The following is a 5612-nucleotide window of genomic DNA, read 5'->3' on the forward strand; positions in this document are numbered from 1 at the left end:
CCCCTCCACTAGCCTGGCTAGACAGGACAACAGAACCCAGTATACAGACGCCTCCTTAACAGCAGAGTTCTGCTACTGTAGGACCAAACAGAACCCAGTATACAGACGCCTAAACAGCAGAGCTCTGCTACTGTAGGACCAAACAGAACCCAGTATACAGACGCCTAAACAGCAGAGGTCTGCTACTGTAGGACCCAACAGAACCCAGTATACAGATGCCTAAACAGTGAAATGCTTACTTACGGGCCCTTCCCAACAATTCAGAGAAAAAAATAAAACATTTATAACCAAGATATAAACACAAGGAATAAATCCACAATGAGTAAAGATAAACGGGGTACCAGTACCGAGCCGATGCGCAGGGAAACGAGGAAATTGAGTTCGATATGTTCATACAGTGCCTTCAGAAAGTCCTCATACCCCTTGACTTATTCTACATTTTGTTGTGTTTCAGCCTGCGGGCGCCTGCAGAGGTATGGTCCCAAGCCAGAGGCAAGGCAACAGGTCGATCCAACCAGGGGGCGAGGACCAGCTAGAGGTAAGAGGACGGATTTCAGCTCAGCTCTCCCTTCTCCTTTACCATAAATAATGGAAGGAGTTGAAGCCGCTGCCCAGTGTGTATCCAGCACCTTTCATCCCCATCAGGCACCACAAACAGTCAGACCAGTCCAGGCAGAGAGGGGCTGAGCAGAGGGGCCCGAGAGGAGCTTTGAATGAACCACCTACTAGAAGTCCGGCCTGTTCGGGGCCCGAGAGGAGCTTTGAATGAACCACCTACTAGAAGTCCGGCCTGTTCGGGGCCCGAGAGGAGCTTTGAATGAACCACCTACTGTAGGTCCGGCCTGTTCGGGGCCCGAGAGGAGCTTTGAATGAACCACCTGCTAGAAGTCCGGCCTGTTCGGGGCCCGAGAGGAGCTTTGAATGGCCCACCTACTAGAAGTCCGGCCTGCTCGTGGCCCGAGGCTAAACTGCAGGAGGGAGATCCAACCCTCTGACACAGGCCCTGGTTATTCACCTTAGCGGGTCCTGGTTCAAATGGCTGGTAAGGGACCATTGGCCCATGCAGCACGGCCCACTGGCTGATCCCCCCTCCAGGGCAGGAAGGGGCCGCAGGGCGTAGGAAGGAGGTCCCCAAAGGCCCCCTGACACACACATGCACACTCCATGTTTCTCTCCCACTCTCTCACACAAACACACACACACACACGCACGCACGCACGAGCTCACGCGCGCACGCGCACGCACGAACACACACACACACACACGCACACACGGACACACAATCTCTACCCTGCGAGATGAGAGTATATATATATATATACATATTTAAAAAAAATATATTATTTCACCTTTACAAGTTTTATTTATTTATTTATTTATTTTACCTTTATTTAACCAGGTAGGCAAGTTGAGAACAGGTTCTCATTTACAATTGTGACCTGGCCAAGATAAAGCAAAGCAGTTTGACACAAACAACGACACAGAGTTACACATGGAGTAAAACAAACATACAGTCAATAATACAGTATAAACAAGTCTATATACAATGTGAGCAAATGAGGTGAGAAGGGAGGTAAAGGCAAAAAAAGGCCATGGTGGCAAAGTAAATACAATATAGCAAGTAAAACACTGGAATGGTAGATTTGCAGTGGAAGAATGTGCAAAGTAGAGATAGAAATAATGGGGTGCAAAGGAGCAAAATAAATAAATACAGTAGGGGGAGAGGTAGTTGTTTGGGCTAAATTATAGGTGGGCTATGTACAGGTGCAGTAATCTGTGAGCTGCTCTGACAGCTGGTGCTTAAAGCTAGTGAGGGAGATAAGTGTTTCCAGTTTCAGAGATTTTTGTAGTTCGTTCCAGTCATTGGCAGCAGAGAACTGGAAGGAGAGGCGGCCAAAGGAGGAATTGGTTTTGGGGGTGACCAGAGAGATATACCTGCTGGAGCGCGTGCTACAGGTGGGAGATGCTATGGTGACCAGCGAGCTGAGATAAGCGGGGACTTTACTTAGCAGGGTCTTGTAGATGACCTGGAGCCAGTGGGTTTGGCAACGAGTATGAAGCGAGGGCCAGCCAACGAGAGCGTACAGGTCGCAGTGGTCGGTAGTATATGGGGCTTTGGTGACAAAACGGATTACATTATGATAGACTACATCCAATTTATTGAGTAGAGTGTTGGAGGCTATTTTGGAAATGACATTGCCGAAGTTGAGGATCGGTAGGATGATCCGTTTTACGAGGTTATGTTTGGCAGCATGAGTGAAGGAGGCTTTGTTGCGAAATAGGAAGCTAATTCTACTCTATTCTAGATTTCATTTTGGATTGGAGATGCTTAATGTGAGTCTGGAAGGAGAGTTTACAGTCTAACCAGACACCTAGATATTTGTAGTTGTCCACATATTCTAAGTCAGAACCGTCCAGAGTAGTGGAGCTGGACGGGCGGACAGGTGCAGTGATCGGTTGAAGAGCATGCATTTAGTTTTGCTTGTATTTAAGAGTAGTTGGAGGCCACGGAAGGAGAGTTGTATGGCATTGAAGGGTTGTTAACACAGTGTCCAGAGAAGTGTACAGGATGGTGTCGTCTGCGTAGAGGTGGATCAGAGAATCACCAGCAGCAAGAGCGACATCATTGATGGATACAGAGAAGAGAGTCGGTCCAAGAATTGAACCCTGTGGCACCCCCATTGAGACTGCCAGAGGTCCGGACAACAGACCCTCCGACCCGCCCAGCTGATTTTACCTGGTCCAGGTTTTTCAGCTCTTTCAGAACATCAGCTAGCAGGATTTGGGGGAAGGAGAAATGGGGAAGGCTTGGGCGAGTTGCTGTGGGGGGTGCAGTGCTGTTGACCGGGGTAGGGGTAGCCAGGTGGAAAGCATGGCCAGCCGTAGAAAAATGCTTATTGAAGTTCTCAATTATAGTGGATTTATCAGTGGTGAAAGTGTTTCCTATCTTCAGTGCAGTGGGCAGCTGGGAGGGGGTGTTCTTTGAAGAGGGGGATGACACATATATATATACACACACTACCGTTCAATAGTTTGGGGCCACTTTTTAAAGAAAAGCACACTTTTTGTCCATTAAAATAGCATGAAATTGATCAGAAAAACAGTGTAGACATTGTTAATGGTGTAAATGACTGTAGCTGGAAACGTCAGATTTAAATGGCACATTGTGTTTGCTAATCCAAGTTTATCATTTTAAAAGGTTAATTGATAATTATACCCTTTTGGCAACTTCATTAAATAAAACCCGCAAAACACCAGTCTCAACGTCGAAAGTGAAAAGGCGACTCCAGGATGCTGGCCTTCTAGGCAGAGTTCCTCTGTCCAGTCTCAATGTCAACAGTGAAGAGGTGACTCCGGGATGCTGGCCTTCTAGGCAGAGTTCCTCTGTCCAGCCTCAACGTCGACAGTGAAGAGGCGACTCCAGGATGCTGGCCTTCTAGGCAGAGTTCCTCTGTCCAGTCTCAACGTCGACAGTGAAGAGGCGACTCCAGGATGCTGGCCTTCTAGGCAGAGTTCCTCTGTCCAGTCTCAACGTCGACAGTGAAGAGGCGACTCCAGGATGCTGGCCTTCTAGGCAGAGTTCCTCTGTACAGTCTCAAAGTCAACAGTGAAGAGGCGACTCCGGGATGCTGGCCTTCTAGGCAGAGTTCCTCTGTCCAGTCACAACGTCAACAGTGAAGAGGAAACTCCAGGATGCTGGCCTTCTAGGCAGAGTTCCTCTGTCCAGTCTCAATGTCAACAGTGAAGAGGCGACTCCGGGATGCTGGCCTTCTAGGCAGAGTTCCCCTGTCCAGTCACAACGTCAACAGTGAGGAGACGACTCCGGGATGCTGGCCTTCTAGATAGAGTTCCTCTGTCCAGTCTCAACGTCGACAGTGAAGAGGCGACTCCGGGATGCTGGCCTTCTAGGCAGAGTTCCTCTGTCCAGTCTCAAAGTCAACAGTGAAGAGGCGACTCCGGCATGCTGGCCTTCTAGGCAGAGTTCCTCTGTCCAGTCTCAAAGTCAACAGTGAAGAGGAAACTCCGGGATGCTGGCCTTCTAGGCAGAGTTCCTCTGTCCAGTCACAACGTCAACAGTGAAGAGGAAACTCCAGGATGCTGGCCTTCTAGGCAAAGTTCCTCTGTCCAGTCTCAATGTCAACAGTGAAGAGGTGACTCCGGGATGCTGGCCTTCTAGGCAGAGTTCCCCTGTCCAGTCACAACGTCAACAGTGAAGAGACGACTCCGGGATGCTGGCCTTCTAGGCAGAGTTCCTCTGTCCAGTCTCAACGTCGACAGTGAAGAGGCGACTCCGGGATGCTGGCCTTCTAGGCAGAGTTCCTCTGTCCAGTCTCAACATCAACAGTGAAGAGGCGACTCCGGGATGCTGGCCTTCTAGGCAGAGTTCCTCTGTCCAGTCTCAACGTCGACAGTGAAGAGGCGACTCCAGGATGCTGGCCTTCTAGGCAGAGTTCCTCTGTCCAGTCTCAACGTCAACAGTGAAGAGGCGACTCCGGGATGCTGGCCTTCTAGGCAGAGTTCCCCTGTCCAGTCACAACGTCAACAGTGAGGAGACGACTCCGGGATGCTGGCCTTCTAGGCAGAGTTCATCTGTCCAGTCTCAACGTCGACAGTGAAGAGGCGACTCCGGGATGCTGGCCTTCTAGGCAGAGTTCCTCTGTCCAGTCTCAAAGTCAACAGTGAAGAGGCGACTCCGGGATGCTGGCCTTCTAGGCAGAGTTCCTCTGTCCAGTCTCAAAGTCAACAGTGAAGAGGAAACTCCGGGATGCTGGCCTTCTAGGCAGAGTTCCTCTGTCCAGTCTCAATGTCAACAGTGAGGAGACGACTCCGGGATGCTGGCCTTCTAGGCAGAGTTCCTCTGTCCAGTCTCAACATCGACAGTGAAGAGGCGACTCCGGGATGCTGGCCTTCTAGGCAGAGTTCCTCTGTCCAGTCTTAATGTTGACAGTGAAGAGGCGACTCCGGGATGCTGACCTTCTAGGCAGAGTTCCTCTGTCCAGTCTTAATGTTGACAGTGAAGAGGCGACTCCGGGATGCTGACCTTCTAGGCAGAGTTCCTCTGTCCAGTCTCAACGTCGACAGTGACGAGGCGACTCCGGGATGCTGGCCTTCTAGGCAGAGTTCCTCTGTCCAGTCACAACGTCAACAGTGAAGAGGAGACTCCAGGATGCTGGCCTTCTAGACAGAGTTCCTCTGTCCAGTCACAACGTCAACAGTGAAGAGGAGACTCCAGGATGCTGGCCTTCTAGACAGAGTTCCTCTGTCCAGTCACAACGTCAACAGTGAAGAGGAGACTCCGGGATGCTGGCCTTCTAGGCAGAGTTCCTCTGTCCAGTCTCAAAGTCAACAGTGAAGAGGCGACTCCAGGATGCTGGCCTTCTAGGCAGAGTTCCTCTGTACAGTCTCAAAGTCAACAGTGAAGAGGCGACTCCGGGATGCTGGCCTTCTAGGCAGAGTTCCTCTGTCCAGTCACAACGTCAACAGTGAAGAGGAAACTCCGGGATGCTGGCCTTCTAGGCAGAGTTCCTCTGTCCAGTCTCAATGTCAACAGTGAAGAGGCGACTCCGGGATGCTGGCCTTCTAGGCAGAGTTCCCCTGTCCAGTCACAACGT

The sequence above is a fragment of the Oncorhynchus tshawytscha genome, linkage group LG09 (genome assembly GCF_018296145.1).
Source record: "Oncorhynchus tshawytscha isolate Ot180627B linkage group LG09, Otsh_v2.0, whole genome shotgun sequence".
Classification (NCBI taxonomy): domain Eukaryota; kingdom Metazoa; phylum Chordata; class Actinopteri; order Salmoniformes; family Salmonidae; genus Oncorhynchus; species Oncorhynchus tshawytscha.